This window comes from Hemicordylus capensis, chromosome 1 (genome assembly GCF_027244095.1).
Source record: "Hemicordylus capensis ecotype Gifberg chromosome 1, rHemCap1.1.pri, whole genome shotgun sequence".
Taxonomy (NCBI): Eukaryota; Metazoa; Chordata; class Lepidosauria; order Squamata; family Cordylidae; genus Hemicordylus; species Hemicordylus capensis.
Genome location: NC_069657.1, coordinates 39245138 through 39262670, shown reverse-complemented (window position 1 = coordinate 39262670; position 17533 = coordinate 39245138). Strand labels below are relative to the sequence as shown.

At 42.8% G+C, this 17533-nt stretch overlaps 1 long non-coding RNA gene across 1 annotated transcript; it reads right to left on the bottom strand.

The window, feature by feature from the left end:
• Positions 1 to 4633: 4633 nt before the first annotated feature.
• Positions 4634 to 9036, bottom strand: LOC128339662 (uncharacterized). The gene is made up of 4 exons (XR_008313151.1): positions 8771 to 9036; positions 8155 to 8220; positions 6824 to 7013; positions 4634 to 4908 (listed from the first exon to the last, which is right to left on the bottom strand). It is a non-coding gene; the product is annotated as an uncharacterized LOC128339662 (long non-coding RNA).
• Between the last annotated feature and the right edge of the window lie 8497 nt (positions 9037 to 17533).

Sequence of the window (17533 nt, the reverse complement as noted above, 5' to 3'; positions counted from 1 at the left end):
AACTGTCAAGTACTGTATATGGCTGTCCATTCCATGACATCACAGCAGCTAAGCCAATCGCAGCCAAAATGTTGTGGCATGCTTGTCTCCCATGATGATATCAGAGCAGACCTATCATTCATTGTTGCATGACACAGCCCAATTAGCTGCAAATATGTGTTGAAAGAGCTACACTGGCTGCCAATAAGCTTCCAGGCAAAATACAAGGTGCTGGTTATTATCTTATTCATCATGAGCCCCATTGCCTGTTGAGATCATCTGGAGAGGTTCATCTACGATTGCCACCAGCTTGTCTGGTGGCTACTCAGGGATGAGTCTTCTCCATTGCTGCCCCTGGGCTTTGGACTGCACTCCCTGTTGAAATAAGACCCTCCCCATCTCTGGCAACTTTTAAAAGGGCACTGAAGACACATTTGTTCACCCAGGCTTTTCATTAGATTTATAGTTTTAATAGTTTTTAATGTTGGGTTTTAAATGATTTTAATGTTTTAATCATTTTTAATTTTGTTTAATTTGTATTGCTTTTGTTTTACACCACCCAGAGATGCAGGTTTTGGGCAGTATATAAATACGTTAAACAAATAAATAATACGCTAGTGAAAATTAAAAGGGCAGCAGTGGGTCTCATTAAATTTTGTAGGTTCCATTTGGCGTGAACAGTGGTGGTATAAAATGGGATTGGAATGATGTACATCAGTGCAGGAAGTCTCATCTGAATTATTTTTCTCATAACTAGTATTTGACTCATTTTGATCTTTGCAAAAATTAGGGCGGGGTGTATGAAGAGAGTGGAAATAGGAGGATTAACATATCAATTTCTGCTGACAAACATGCTGCATCCAACCCCTGAAGGAGGCTGCTAATTTTAAAAAGACCTTTAAAGAGTCAATATGAGAAGAAAACATTACAGCAAAGACAGACAACCCTAATATATTAATTCCAAACTTTAGGACTTGGAGCGCAAGAGTGATGTTCAAAATAGCTTAAAGAAACTTGAGTTTTGCATTAGACACAGATCTATTTTTACTCTGCTAATTTTCCATTCCTGCCTCTGCCGTCTGACAGCTTCACCAGTTCTCCGTATTAATTTATAATTCTGCAGATGATGTCAGGCAAACCTCAGATCCTACTGTTTATATCAAAAATAATTTGCTCCAGATTTTGTTTGGTATTGGGTTTTTTTATGCCATGGACCACACAAAGGCTTTTGAAAAAAATATTTATTATTTTTTCCTACCATACTTCTGGTATGCAATAAATCTTAGCTTAAAAAAAATGCTTTTATGCAGTTCGTGCAATTTCACACTTGATAATAAGTTCTCCAACTTGGTCAGTGGTCTCTTCTTCCATTAGAAAATGATTAGCAGAAAGATCTTTTCTATGAGTTATGCCCAGTCTGGGCAGGATAGGATCACTAGCCCTCCTTAAGCCAGCAGAGGGGAAATATTGTTGTAAACCATCCAGAGATGGAAGTTTGGAGCAGACAACAAATTTGATAAATAAATAAATCAAAATAAATAATAAATATGTTGATGACATGACATGTCTATGATGGTGGGGGGACTCTGTCAAAACATGGGAGGAAACTGGGTGGAGTTTGTGGCATAGTGGAATGTAAGTTAATCAGAATCCTACGTTGGCTCAGGAGTTAATCCTATCAATAATGATGGATGAAAAAGCTGTAAGTTCATATACTTCTATAGCAATCCACTGAAAGCTCCAGATACCTGCCCCCAACTTCTCCTGCATCTCTACCCCCACTACAATAGTACTCTGAACTCTCTAGTGGGTATAGAGTCCTCGCTCAGATCCACTATCCAGGTACAAAGTGAAGTACAAGGAAAACAGAGCCCATCCTACCTCAGTTTGTAGTTATCTGGTAGACCGTGGCAGTTCTGGAACTCCGCATGCCAGGAGTGATGGCCATAGAGTCCACTGGAAAGCAAGGCCAGGGTGAGGAGTTCTGCTACGCTAGCACGGGCTACCTCTCTGCTGCTTGTTTGGTGCATTGTGGGATATGGGAGGACTTCCTCTTCCCAATTTCACTTTGGAAGTCTGCCACCGTGCCAGTTGTCTGGACAAGTGAGCTATGGAGCCCAGAGAAAGCGCCGGTCATCTGGGGGAAGGCAAGTAGGATCCTTCGTTCTCCAGACCACCCCACTTTGGTTGTGAGAACAGCCTCAATATATTTTCTTTTCTTTTGCTATGTAAACCACTTTAAGAACTCAACAACAACAACAGCCAACATCCAGAGCAACCAAACGTGGGTGGTGCTAATTCCCCCACATTGCTGCAGGCTTGCAGCAGAGCACAAGCAGAGCACAAATAGCTTGAGGAGATTGCCTATGCTCCTGAAGTGCTTGTTAGACCAGATACCACCCAAGCTTCATTGCTAACCCACAGCAGATTGGGGGGGATTAGCACCACTCAATTTAGGGTGCTTTGGATATTGGCTAATAGTAATCTCGAGATGCAGAAGAATGAAAATATATTGCCTCCCTGCAGGAACAGCTTAGAAAATTCACTCCACAGATTGTGCTGTTAAATAAAAGCTGTGATTGTTCTGAATGTGTCTCTGTGGGCCTGATAGTTGACAACCAGGGAACAACCATCATTCCAAGTGATGGTTTCACTTTCCTTCCAAACCATCAGCAAGTGAATAAGCATAATTGCCACTACCAAATCTGACGATTGGATATCACCCTTAGGAATATAAGAACATAGGAAGCTGCCTTGTACCAAATCAGACCGTTGGTCAATTTAGTTCAATCTACACCAGGGATTCTCAGCATTAGGTCCCCATATGTTTTTGGACTTCAGCTCCCATAATCCCCAGTCCCAGTGGTCTTTGGTTGGGGATTATGGGAGCTGAAGTCCAATAACATCTGGGAACCCAGTGTTGAGAATCCCTGGTCTCTACACTGACTGGCAGCAGTTCTCCAAATTTCCAGGCAGGAGTCTTTCGCAGCCCTACCTGGAGATGCCAGGGATTGAACTTGGGACCTTCAGCATGCAAAGCAGTTGCTCTGTCACTGAGCTCTATCACATCCCCATTATGATAGGCTGACAGACTAATTGTTTTAACATTTTAACCCTTTTAACTTTTTTAATTGCTGATATTTAGATTTTTTTAAGAGATGGAGAGAAGTCAGATTATGCTAAACACAGAGAGAAGGATACTGACATTGAGAGCAAGGAAGTGTCAGAGCTGCGAGTGCAATAGGGAAGGACAATTCTTGACAACCTCCTCTCCTCAGGAAATCCTCTGTGCCACCTGATAATATGTCCCTGAAGGTTGTGCAAAGGTGCAGTCAGTCTGGAAGTCTTGTTAGCCTGCTCCTCTTTCGACACTGGCACTTCCTTGTTCATAATGTCACCTATGAGTGAAAGGAAATTAGCAAGGTATCATGTTTCTGCAAATGAGATTGCACAAGAATTGACAAAATGCTATATTGGGAAGGTTCTATTGAGGTTTCATGATTTTTCTTGAGCTGAAGGTTGCACCATCTATTGCACAAGCTATTGCATACATGAAAGATTTTGTTTTACTTTTTTGTGAAACATTCTAATGCAAGATGCAAAGCAGCCCTTCTCAGAGTGTATGCATAATGGTACCTTGGGATTAGGAACATAGGAAGCTGCCATATACTGAGTCAGACCATTGGTCTATCTAGCTCAGTATTGTCTTCACAGACTGGCAGTGACTTCTCCAAGGTTGCAGGCAGGAATCTCTCTCAGCTCATACTAGGGAATTGGAACGTTCCCCTTCTCGTAATCAGGTTAGTAAACCTGTATGTCATTTATGCAATGCTCCTGCATAGGAATAGGGAGGGAAGACATGACCAAGAGGTTCACGCAGATGAGACAGTAAATCTCTTCTGTAAAAGTTTGTATGGTTATGTGCAAAAAGACAAGAGTATCTCTTCTAAACAGCAATGGGACAAATTGTGGAAATGGACGTTGGATGTAACCCCCCCCCCCCCCGATTACCTGATGTGCCTTGAAATCCCCCACCCCCGAGCTACAGTACTACCTGCATATACTTCATAACCTTGTGGGTTTCCAAATCCTTGTGTGTAAATCTTTGTAGATATATCATGTACAAATAACCACTTTGTATATAATTGTGCTTTGGCAACATACTGTATGCTTTGGTAGTTTGTTGGTTCAATAAAAAAAATCTTGTCCTATTAAAAAAAAAATAAAATAAAAAAATCTTGTCCTATCTTGGAGATCGCAGGGAGGAAACTTGAAACCTTCTGCTCTTCCCAGAGTGGCTCCATCCCCTAAAGGGAATATCTTATAGTGCTCACATGTGGTCTCCCATTCAAATCCAACCAGGGCAGACCCTGCTTAGCTAAGGGGACAAGTCATGCTTGCTACCACAAGAGCAGCTCTCCTCTCCATTGAATTGGAATGGAGTGGCTCCATTCAATCTATTTAAAAATTTAAAATATCCCATGTTGCACATTGGGGTTAAAGGTGGGCCCCAGGTCTCCAAAGACTGAAGATGACTGCCCTAGCAAATCTCTGTCCCTTTCCCTATCTCTCCATTTGCAAAGCAGTGCACTCTGAGTATATGATTCCATTTACATTGTGATTACATAGGTTTTCGGTTCTTTGCAGTGAAGCATTCTGCTTATCCAAAACTAATTTAAATATTTGGTTGCATGTCTATCTTCTTAAGCAATGTCAGGTAAATATACTTGGTTAACTTGTTTCAGATGTTTGATTTTTTTTAATTGGGAGGGGAACAAAGGACTGCAAATGCAAGAACAATTAGATTATACAAAATGTGAGCCAAAGTTGGCACCAATGTCCTCAGTGCATTTTAAAACTGGAGCAATAATAATAATTAGGGACTAATCATGTCCCTCTTTCTGGATAGCTGTCCGTAAGCTTGGCAACCTACAGTAGATAGAGAGTGATTTTCAATGAGTTGATTGTTACATTTCCAGCCTCCTTTATGAATACATTGATAAAAATGCAAAAGAGAATTGCACGTTGCCTTGCTTCTGTCCATTAAAAGAAGCCAAACCACACAGTAAGGAATTATTTCATCTTCAAAAGGACTGTTTTCCATAGAAATGGGGGAATCCCTAGTCATAAGAACAGCCCTGCGAGTCCAGCATCCACATAGTGGCCCACTAGATGTCTCCAAGAAGCCCACAGGCAGGGGGTGAGGACTTGCCCCCCCCTTCTTGCTGTTCTTCCTGCTGTTGCTGCAACTGGTATTTAGTGGCATCTTGCCTATGAGGCTGGAGGTGCCCTATAATCATCGACTAGTAGCCATGCGTAGACCTGTCCTCCATGACTTTTTCTAAGCCCCTTTTAAAGCTATCCAAGCTAGTGGCCATCACCACATCCTGTGGCAGAGAATTCCATAGGTTAATTATGCACTCTGAGAAAAAGTACTTCCTTTTGTCGGTCCTGAATTTCCTGACCTTTCATTCATAATTCTCTCCCCTACCTGTTCCTATGCCACTTAATGGGACATTGTATATGCATGTGTTTGCTAAGAGTCGACACTGACTTGACAGCACTTAATCAATCAATCAATCACTCAATATATACATATACAGATAAGAATACATTGAGGGAAATAACAAACATACAGCCAGCTGAGCAGATATGAGAATATAAAATAATTGCTTTCTGTACACATAATGATTGATAATATTTTTTCCCATTCACATTTTTGTGAGCTTTTTTTGGATTTCAGTGGCCCAGCAGACATTGTGTCAGGCTTGGCAGTCTCATACTGACTGAACTGAAGTCAGTTCTAACACACTTCACTCATCTGGAGCCTTCATAATGAAGCTTAGAGTTGGAGGGGATTCTGAGAGGTCTCTTCTCACAACTTTGCCTTAAAAGCTTTCGCGCCTGTTCTTGAGGCCAAACTACATGCTGGCAGACATCCAGACTAAGTGCTGGAGCTGCACAGATTCTATGGAGGGGGCGGTTTTCATTGGTTTTCATTGATTTCCCCTTGCCTATCAACCTGACTGTGCCTTTAGAAAATGTGCTCCTGAGGGCTGAATGATCCTCAGGGACATATTTTCAGGAGTCACAGATGTCTTCATTGGGAATGGATGATTGATTACAACCACTTCTCCCCCACTGCACCAGTGCAGCATCATTGTACGAGTCAGTCAGTATGTTTGGATCAGGATTTGGAAAAGAAAGAACGGCAATATTCAACCTTATTGGGAGAAGTGTGATTCTAATTTTGTCATCAAGCCTGTCAAAAAACAGTTGATAGGAAGCAGTGACATGATGCTTTTTCAGTTAGTCATAGACAAATCCCAGTGTCCAGTTCAGAATGGATACTTTGAAAGAGCTTGGCTTGACATATTAGCTGACATCCGGACTAATGAAGCACTGGCGTACTAAGAGTGAACTGGTGTTTTAGGAGAGGGGTGACCTTTGTCAGTCTCCCCTTCCCTCTGAAGCCAATGGTGATTTCAAAAGATATGTCTCTGAGGGTTGCACAGCCCTCAGGGACATATTTTCAAGAGTCCCAGGCACTCTTCAGAGGGGGGAATGGGAGATCAACAAAAATCACCACAGTACCACTGAAGCATTGTTGCACAAGCATTTTGCTACTCCCCCATGGCTGCTATTAGCCATAGGAAGCAAGCTCCCAATGGAACAAATAGCAATAAAAACATAGATGCCCCAAATTCCCACATATACCTTTCATATCCAATGATAGCCTTTTCATTTTACATAAAAGGTAAAATGAGAATTAGTCCCAGAAGTAAGGTCCACCTTATATTCAAGATTTCCAAGATCATATAAATAGATTCTTGATGGAACTCACCAGAATCTTTCCAGTCCATATAATTCTGTTTCAATCAGCAGCTGCCTACAAGCAGAGCATTAAGGTGATGGCCTCACTCCATTGTTTGTCCTCAGCATCTAATATTCTGGTGTATACTGCCTTGATACATGGAAGTTTCATTTTGTGAACTTGGCTAACAGCCATGGACAAACTTAAAAGTTGTCAAAACCTGTGTGTATTTGTCAAGTGAGAAAAATATTGCATGTGCTAATCAAAATGGATTTTGAAGCAAGGAAAATCAATAAGAATTGGAGATGTTTAACGGGCACATCATATTCTTATAGCAAAGCCTTAACTATGCACTGGGGGACCACTACATCAGCCAGAGCACAGAACAATGTGATGCAAGAGAAAGCAGACCTTTCTATGTATGCCTTGTCTACAAGCTTAACACAGGCCTGGGGTCTCAGGGGCATTTGAATATCTTGATAAAAACAATAAATACAAAAAGAAAAGAAATGTAATAAACTGTAATGGAAAACATGTTTCTCTTCTATTGCCAGAAGGGATTACAATATTATTGTATGTACCTTGCCAAATCGAAAGAAGAGACAGGCAAGAAAAGAGGGTGGAAAGGACCACGAAAACAAACTTCCATTTGTTTTTATATCTCAGAATATAAAGAGATCTTTGGGAGAAAATGTATTTGTTATGAAGAAAGACAGCTTTCGTGTAGTGGCCTCATCAAATACCGGAAAACCTCGCACACTTGGCATGTGAGCAAGATTGCAGACACTTGTTTTTTAAAAAGAGTATAACACAAAATTAAAGGGGAACTGCATCTGTGGACTGTAAACCCTCAAAAAACCTTGAAGACAGCAGGTTTTTTAACAATTATTTTTGACAATGAAAGATGATTAGAAATCTGTCTGGCTCCCATATCCTTTGTAGTAAAATCCCTGCACATCCAAAGTATGCTTTTAATAAGTGCATGATAACTGATTAATTAGAGGGATGGAATTCTCTGCAGACTTTTCAAAAAAAGAATCAGTCTGCAACACATGCAGGAGTTACAGTGGACTGAAATCATCATATACAGGTGGCCTTGGTTGTTTGCAGGCATTCCATCCTGGCCTACAAGCACGGATAACGAAATCATAAATAATGAAAACCTAAGTCAATGGGAATTTTGGGGGGTTAGGTTCTGGAGCCCATAAATGGCCGAAAAATCACCAGAGTGAAAGCAGAAATAAGGATCGAGCACAGCACTGTACCTTGGTCACCTCAGATCTCCCACTCTCCCACTCTCTAGACCCTCCAGCAATGCCCTCCAGCTCCTCCAATAACACATAATCATCAAGTTTCCTCACCTCATAGTTGAAGTCCAGCACTTAGCAGCACAAGCCCCTGCACAGTTTGTAGGATTGCTTGACTGACTGGCGAAAGGAGAAGCACAAAATTATATCCATTTCAAGTAAACGCACATAGAGGAGTGAGTGAGAATCAAGGAATGAGAGGGAAATCAATTTTCCAATGGATAATTAAAATCAATTTGTAATTATTAATTTCAATTTGAGTTAAATACAGGACTGCTTTATCAAAATTAAAATTAATTTTGAATTTTTGATTAAAAACAAACTGTCGTTGAAATTGAAAGTATAAAAGTGATAATTAGCATCTTATGAGGGCAGCACAGTGCTGCTCCAGAAAATGGCTCCATAGAAAATGAAGCTCCACAGGCCTGGCTCAAAAAAGGCTCCCAAAGGCTCCCAGTGGCTGCTTAAGGTTACCAAAAGCTACCCAAGCCTGCCAAATGCTACTCAAAATAGCTTTTAGAAGCATAAAAAACTCTTAGCATGAAAACCAAAGCACTCCACCATCTTTCTCCAAACTCCTCTCACAACCCACAAGCATTTGAAGCTAAAACACAGCCATGTAAGGGCAGAACTGTACTGCTGAAAACTGCAGGTACATGAAACCACATACCATGGATGATGAGGTCAAGTGTATATCGCCCAGCTGCAGATATGTGAAACCACTAGTGCCAAAATCATGGGCAGCGAAAGCTACCTGTATTTTCCAGTTTCATACCAGCTTGAGAATCTCCTCCATCTACAGATGGGCAGCAATTCTGCATATCAGTTAAGCCAGAGGTCAATTAAATCCAGTAGCAACTAGAGATGTCACCCAAGTTCTCAAAGTTTGAACTTGAACTTGGGTGTGTGTGTGTGTGTGTGTGCTCCAGCCCTTGAGATGGGCACGGGGGCCACCATCTTGCCTCCTGTGCCACGTGTTGCGGGCCAGCCAATGGGGGCTCTGGAGTAGCTGCATAAGCGGCCGGCTCACAGTCACTCACCCTCAGTTGTTTCAGACTGAGCACCCATCCCTCCCTTTCCGCTTTCTGGCATTGAGAATAGTTCTGGCACTAAGAATATTACCCAGGCTCAGCAGTACCCTTTTCCTTAATTTCAAAAATGGGAGCATAAACCTTGGCTGACATACCACGCAAGTGTATGTCAGGCCAGTGACATTTCATGTATGCAAGTTATGCAAATTATGCAAATACAAAAATTGGAGAAATGATGTGACACAAGAGTACATCCATTCTATTCAATGAGTTTACTCTTGTGTGACATCATTTGTACAATGTTTGTGTTTGCAAAATTTGTGCAATTTGTGTACACTCAGCATTACTGGGCCGAAATACCATTCCTTAGAGGAAAGGTGGGAGAGAAATATAAATGGTAATCTTGTCATCTCACTGAGTGTGTGCCAGTGGCTGGCACTCGTTGGTGAGATCTTGTGGCAGCTTTTTAACCAGGAATATACAGTGAGCAGGAGTAACTGCTCCAAAACCAGCTAGTGACACTAACATTTCAGCTGATTCACAGAAGCCTCTATAAAGGAGTGCAATTTTTCTTACAACTTCAGAAGTGCTTGCGATTAATGCTCCAAGAAAGTGTTCCTTTCGTTTTCCTTTTCTCTCCCCTCACTTTCCCACACAATTAGTCGGGGAGCCCTGTGCCAAAAACCATGCAATGAAATGGTTAGCAAAATATACAGTTCTTGACTGATGAAATCCAGGGCAAGCCAAAAAGAAAAAGTGGGGTCCCCCCACCGAATCTTCCATTATGGAAAACCTGGTGCTCAAAGCCTCCCTCTATATATGCAGGATTATATTGCAGCTTTCACATCTCTGTGCCAAAGCCTAGTCACGCTAACTACATGTGTTTTGTGTGCTTTAGATAAGAAAAAACATTCTCCTTTAAACAGCAATATTAATTGGATCCCTAATTCTGGTTTTCATTCCTGACTGTGCATGCACACTCTGACCTACAATCTGCTAGCAGCCTGAACTGAAACATCAGCACCCACTTATCTGCCTTTAGGGTCAGAGTGATGACAAGGCTGGTCATGTTTATGCTCCAGTCTATGCATTTAGACACAGGTGTAGCACATTTCATAGCCCGGGCCTATCAGCTTCTGTGCTGAATCAAAAAAGTCCCCAGAGCTGTGTTCCCTGTATTTATGGATTCCCAAATATTGTTGACTACAACTCCCAGGATCCCCAGCTGCAAGAGCCTTTGGCTGGGAATTATGTGAGTTGTAGTCAATAATGTCTGGGAATTCCTGTTACAGGGAATGCTGCCCCAGAGGCGTCTTGGGAGCTGTGATGGGCAGGGCATCAATTTCAGAATAAATAATGAATAATAAACCTTAGAATCAATCCAAGCTACACTAGGCCCTGTCCCAGGGCCCAAACAGCCCATGACCTTTATGCATCATAGCTATGGGAAAGAAATATCGTCTCTCATGCTCTCCTGTTGATGTGAATTGCAGCAGGGGCTTGAGACACTGAAGCTAACACAGATGGTTCCCAGGAAGGTGCTTTCTGGGAAATAGCTGGTCCTGCTCCACTTTTCATTCTTGGTGTTACATGTTGGCTTCAGTTAGGAACATAGTCAGCTGCCATATACTGGGTCAGACCATTGGTTCATCTAGCTCAGTATTGTCTACACAGACTGGCAGTGGCTTCTCTGAGATTGCAGGCAGGAGTCCCTCTCAGCCTTATTTATTTATTTGATTGATTGATTGATTGATTGATTTTCATACTGCCCTTCCAAAGTGGCTCAAGGAAGTTTACAATTAAAACAAAATCAATAAAACCAATAACAGTTAAAACAGAGATATTAAAAAATGTATAACATCCATTAACAATTAAAACATCATAAAAAACAATTAGAGCAATTTTAAAAAAACAACCCTGAAAACCAGGTTACAGCATTAAAACAATTCAAACTAATTAAAAACCGAGGCCAAACAGATAGGTTTTAAGGGCTCTCCTGAAGGTCAATAAAGAATTCAGATTGCAGATTTCTGCTGGGAGTGCATTCCACAGCCCAGGAGCAGCTACAGAGAAGGCCCACCTCTGAAGGTCTGCATCTTGTAGATGCCAGGGGAACTTTGGAACTTCTGCATGCAAACATGCAGGTGCTTTTCCCAGAGTGGCCCCATCCCCTAAGGGGAAGATCTCATTGTGCTCACACATGTAGTCTCCCATTCAAATGCAAACCAGGGCAGACCCTGCTTAGCAAAGGGGCAATTCATGCTTGTTCGAGCATCTGTTTTGCATGCAGAAGGTCCAACCTGGCATCTCCATGTCGGGCTGGGAGAGACTCTTGCTTGAAAACTGGAGGGGTGCTGCCAGTCCATGCTGACCAGTGTTCTTCATTGTAAGTTCCAAGGGCCATGGCCATCAACCGTAAGTTTATTGGGCTTGTATCAAGCTTCGGCCAAAGCTGAATACTCTGCACAGTCCCCTGGCACCATATGCAGGCAACCATTACCACAGTGTAGTACAGATGCTCATCTGCCTGTCTGTGCCCCACTCAGGCAGGATGGAGCCCATGCAGATCCTGTAGACAGAGGTAGGGGGTGTGCCCCACAGAAAGCATGTGTGTGCAAACCCCCCAGAACAGAGAGGCTCCTCTGGGCCCCCCAGCGCAGAGAGGCAACCCTCTCTAAAGAGTAGAAATGAACCGTTAGAGAAATGTGTGTAGGAAACTGGTCGTACCAGATCTGAGAAGCCTGTGAAAATGTGTTGGTGGTGTTGTTATCGTGCCATCTGTGTGCTGGCTAATGAGGAGACAGTGCCCTGCCCCAAGGAGCTCACAGTCTACAATCCCAGCTCCGTCTCTCTTAAAGGGCGCTCCCAGCACTGAGAACAGTGCAGTGTTATCTGAAGGTCCGCACGTAGGAAATGGCTCTTACGTTGCAGGGTTCTTGCCAAAGTGGTCCCCATCTGAAAAATAGCAAAGATCACAGATGCAGACAATACCGAGCTAGATGGACCAAGGGTCTAATTCAGTATAAGGCAGCTTCCTGGGTTTCTAGGGGCTGGCATCCTGACTAAAATAACAGCTTGGGTCCAAGCTATTTAAGAGAGCGCCTCCTTTGTCATGAACCCTGCTGCCTTTTACGATCTTCTGGAGAGGCTCGGTTACAGTTGCCACCAGCTCATCTGGTGGTGACTCAGGACTGGGCTTTCTCTGTGGCTGCTCCAGGGCTTTGGAATATGCTCCCTGATGAAATTATTATTATTATTATTACATTTATATCCCGCTCTTTCTCCAAGGAGCCCAGAGCGGTGTACTACATACTTAAGTTTCTCTTTCACAACAACCCTGTGAAGTAGGTTAGGCTGAGAGAGAAGTGACAGGCCCAGAGTCACCCAGCTAGTTTCATGGCTGAATGGGGATTTGAACTCGGGTCTTCCCGGTCCTAGTCCAGCACTCTAACCACTACACCACGCTGGCTCTTAGAGCATCTCCTTCTATTTGTTTTCAGAGAGACCCTCAAGCCTCTCCTGTTCTCACAAGCTTTTAATTATAATTAATTTTAATACTTTGAATAGTCTGTGCTATATAGTTTTATTGTGTTTTATGTATTTTAATCTGTGGTTTTTAATATTGAAATGTGTACACTGCCTAGAGATGTACATATCAGGTGGCATAAAAATATGATAAATACATAATAATAAATAAAGTTGCATGAATGCAAGCAAAAGAAGCACATATGCAGCAACTAAAGTCCAGCTTCTAAAGCAAGGGGGCTTGAACATGGGGAGGCTGCTTTTTGCCAATCTCTCCTTCCCTCAAAAGTCCTCTGTGCAACTCACAATTATGACCCTGAGGGTCACACAACCCACAAGGAAATAATTGCAGTTGCACAGAGTGTTTTCAGGGGAAAGGGAGATGCCAAAAGGGGAAAAGAAAAAAAAAAGCCCTCCCTGTATGCATTCACCACATACTTTGGTAGCAGGAGCACAGCTGCTGCTTGCATGCTTCTTTTGCTTGTATGCATGCAACTTTAGTCAGGATATCAGCCCAACCATGGTTTTAGCTGCTTGCTTTAAATCAATCCATAGGATTAAGATTAGAATGTTGCTGGTTTTCCAGGGTGTCAGTGACCCTCTAAGGCTGGTTTTTAATACATCTCTGGTCTCGATCGCCCAGCAATCATAGCTGGATTAACTCACTCACCACCCCACTTGCATACCATGAATTAGCCTTTTGCACATGTTCTGCAAAATCAGCTCTGCATTCAAAACAAGTCAGATATTTCAATGGATTGCCTGTACCAATGGAAATTAAAATTAAACTTCTCATGTTAATTACAACTGTGAATAGTCATGATTCCCAAAATGTGCTAATGTTGTTAAAACCTATCTGCTAAGCTAGATAAACTGGGAATGCACATGAATGAGTGTTCCTCCATGTTAAAAAGGGAGAGAGAGAGAGAGAGATCCCTACAAATCGAAAACTGGCATGGAAAGCATGCTTCTCCCTGACATCTAAGGCAATTCAGATGTTACTGAACATAGCTGTGCTCTTGGGTATGGTTGCAAAAGCGGGGAGGAAGTCCTGCCCCACTGCTGTCACTCACCCCCTCCTGTTAGGTGCTCATTGTTACTGTGCTGCTTGTGTGAAGGGGGAAGCACTGTAACCATGATGGTGGGCACTTCCAAGAGTGACAGGCTGGATCAACCGAAGCCGTCAATCATGCAAGTGCTGGCCAACACAGTTATTGCATTTCCCCCTTGACACAAACAGTGCCGTAACTATGAGTGCCTGGCTGTAAGTGCTGAATGGCAGTGGTGAGGTGGGACTTCCTCTCCACTTTTACAGCTGTAAACTTGAGTGACACTACACTCAGAAACATCTAAATGAGCCTCTAGGTGTCACTGTGCAGAGATGTTTTTAATGTATTGAGGAGCCTACCATTAAGAACATAAGAACGCACCTGCTGGATCAGGCTCAAGGCCCATGTAGTCCAGGATCCCGTTTCACACAGTGGCCCACCAGATGCCTCTGAGAAGTCCACAATAGCAATAGCAATAGCAATAGCACTTACATTTATATACCGCTCTATAGCCGGAGCTCTCTAAGCGGTTTACAATGATTTAGCATATTGCCCCCAACATTCTGGGTACTCATTTTACCGACCTCGGAAGGATGGAAGGCTGAGTCAACCTTGAGCCCCTGGTCAGGATCGAACTTGTAACCTTCTGGTTACAGGGCGGCAGTTTTACCACTGCGCCACCAGGGGCTCATTCAGACAAGAGGTGGGGGCATGCCCTCTCTCCTGCTGTTGCTCCCTGCAATTGGTATTTAGTGGCATCTGCCTTTGAGGCTGGAGGTGCCCTATAGCCACCAGACTAGTAGCCATTGATAACATGTCCTCCATGAATTTGCCTAAGCCCCTTTGAAAGCCATCCATTCAGTGAGCCCCACCTGCAGTCTGATCGAGTGCAGCCCTTACAAAGATTTACCACCTCAGTGAGAACTAGACCTCAGTTTATGAAACTTTTTTTAAACTTTTAAGAGACTGAAAATAAAAAGCAGATGGTGTCAAAGTTATGCGGTAGAATTCTGTGCAAAATATTTTGATGAATCAGCAGGTAGACACTTGTAACTTCCATTTTGGGTGGGGTGGGGGGAGGAAAGGATTTAAATTATAATCACAGTTGATTTTAAAAGGACCTATGATCTTTTCAAGCATTAGCAGCTGCCAAACTAGAATATACAAGGCCACTGACCCACAGTGGGGAAGGCAAGCATGTTTTCCACTGTGAAGACAATTAATTGTTCTCAGCATTGGAACAGGGGAATGACAGTCTTGTTTAGGTTAGATGGGCTCTGTTGATTAAGCTGCATCATATACTGAGTTTCTGGCTTCGGGGTAGCTACAGATGTTCAGGTCCTAGCCTTCTCTGGGTACTGCAATCATTCCAAGACTGCAAAGAACAAAAGGCCTGTAATAGAGAGCAAAACTGCCGTAGGTAACTGTGACTCGTGACTCGTGCTAACCAATTGAAGGGAGAGAAGAACTTCCTGCACAACTTAGGGGAAACAAACTTAAAAGAGAGGAATTATATGTCGACCCAATGCCCTTCCTAAAATGACAGCAGCGACTAATTATTCAAGGAACATGAGCAATTTGCTGTTAGCAGAAAATAGGATTGCTGATTTGATAACCTTGGGAAGATTACCATTTCCAAGGATCCACCAAATCTGTAGTTATGAGCAGACGGAGGTGGTGATGGAGGAGGAATACGAATACGATGAATATTTATATACTGCTTTTAAACAAAAGTTCCAAAAGCAGTTACATAGATATAAATACATAAATAAAGATGGATCCCTGCCCCGCAAAGGGCTCACAATCTAAAAAAGAAACATGAGATAGACACCAGCAACAGGCACTGGAGGGATGCTGTGCTGGGGCTGGATTGGGCCAGTTGCTCTCCCCCCGCTCAATAAAGAGAATTGCCACTTTTAAAAGGTGCCTCTTTGCTCAGTTAGCGGGGGGGGGCAGTTAGCAGGAGAAGGGGGTCAGATTGCTATTGGTGTCATGGTGCTGAGCTCTGTATATTCAATGCCATGAAGTCAGCAACTTGCATGATCCTCTGTCTGCTTTTTATGTTGCGAATCATCCTCTGTTTAGGGATGAGAGAGTGCAGCCTGATTCCTTTCATTTTAGCAGTCGCTTCCGCAGCCGATTGCAGGAGAGAGCTTTTTTTTTTTTTAACCCACCCTCGTACTTCCCAAGAAATCTAGCTGTTTATATTGTTGTGTGAAGGCAAAGCATCTATGGGGTTTTTCCAGGCGCAAACGCTCTTTCAGTCCTCCTTTGTATAACAGGAGCTTTCCTTCAGCAAAACATATTGGCACTGTGTGGAAAAGCTAGCAACTTGACAGTGATTTCTGCACACGGCTGTGCTCTCTGCTCTTTTCCCTCTGCTCGCATGAGCAAGAAAAAAAACACTGATATACTTCAAAACCACTGAAGTAGAGAAGAGGTTGCTTCCTCAGACGTTTGTATTATTGCCAGGGCTGTTGGTGCTGGTGAAGGGAAGAACTAACCTGCCAGATGGGGAAAATAAGAGGCTCTTCAGAGTATTAATGATCTGCTTTTGTGCTGTTTGTTCAATGGGAGAATAAGCACAACTCCCCAGTGTATGATACATCTTGTAAGTGACCTTGAAAGCTCCCTTTGTTAACATTTTAGAATTGATGCTCTCCACCGCTATGTAGAATTCTTTCTCAAGGAATGCTTTCCTGTTTGTTTATTGTATGGATGATCATAGTCAAACTGGGCAGCTTTTCTGAACTCATTCATACTGTAACTGTGTAAAGCAATGACCTAAGGCCGGGATAAGAACATAAGGACCTAATCAGGCACAAGGCCCATCTAGTCCAACATCCTGTTTCACACAGTGGCCCACCAGATGCCTCTGGGGAGCCCACAAGCAAGAGGTATATACATGCCCTCTCTCCTGCTGCTGTTCCCCTGCAACTAATATTTAGAGGCATTGTGCCTTTGAGGCTGGAGATGGCCCAAAGCCACCAGACTAGTAGCCATTGAGAGACCTGTCCACCCTGAATCTGTATAAGCCCTTATTAAAGCCATTCAAGCTGGTGGCCATCACCACATCCCATGGCAATAAATTCTATAGATTAATTATGCACTGTGTGAAAAAGTACTTCCACTAGTCAGTCCTAAATTTTCCAACCTTCAATTCCATGGGGTGACCCCTGGTTCTAGTGTTGTGAGAGATGGAGAAAGATTTCTCTTTACCCACCCTCTCCACTCCATGCATAATTGTATATACCTCAATCATGTCTCCCCTTAGTTGACTCTTTTCCAAGGTAAAGAGCCCCAGATGCTGTAGCCTAGCCTCATAAGGAAGGTGTTCCAGGTTCCTGATCATTTTGGTTGCCCTCTTCTGCACCTTTTCCAGTTCCACAAAATCCTTCTTAAGATATGGTGACCAAAGCTGTACAAGTACTCCAGATTTAGCCGCACCATAGATTTGTATAAGGGCATTATAATATTAGCAGTTTTATTTTCATTCTCCTTCCTAATGATTTCTAGCATAGAATTAGCCTTTTTCACAGCTGCCATGCACTGTCCCCAAGATCTCTCTCCTGGTCAGTCACCGACAGCTCAGATCCCATCAGCGTATATGTGAAGTTGGTGTTTTTTGCCCCAATGTGCATCACTTTACACTTGCTTACATTGAGCTGCATTTGCCATTTTGTCTCCCAGTCCCCCAGTTTGGAGAGATCTTTTTGCAGCTTCTCACAATCCATTGTGGATTTCACTACCCTAAATAGTTTAATATCATCTGCGAATTTGGCCACTTCACTGGTCACCCCAACTTCTAGATTGTTTATGAAGAAGTTA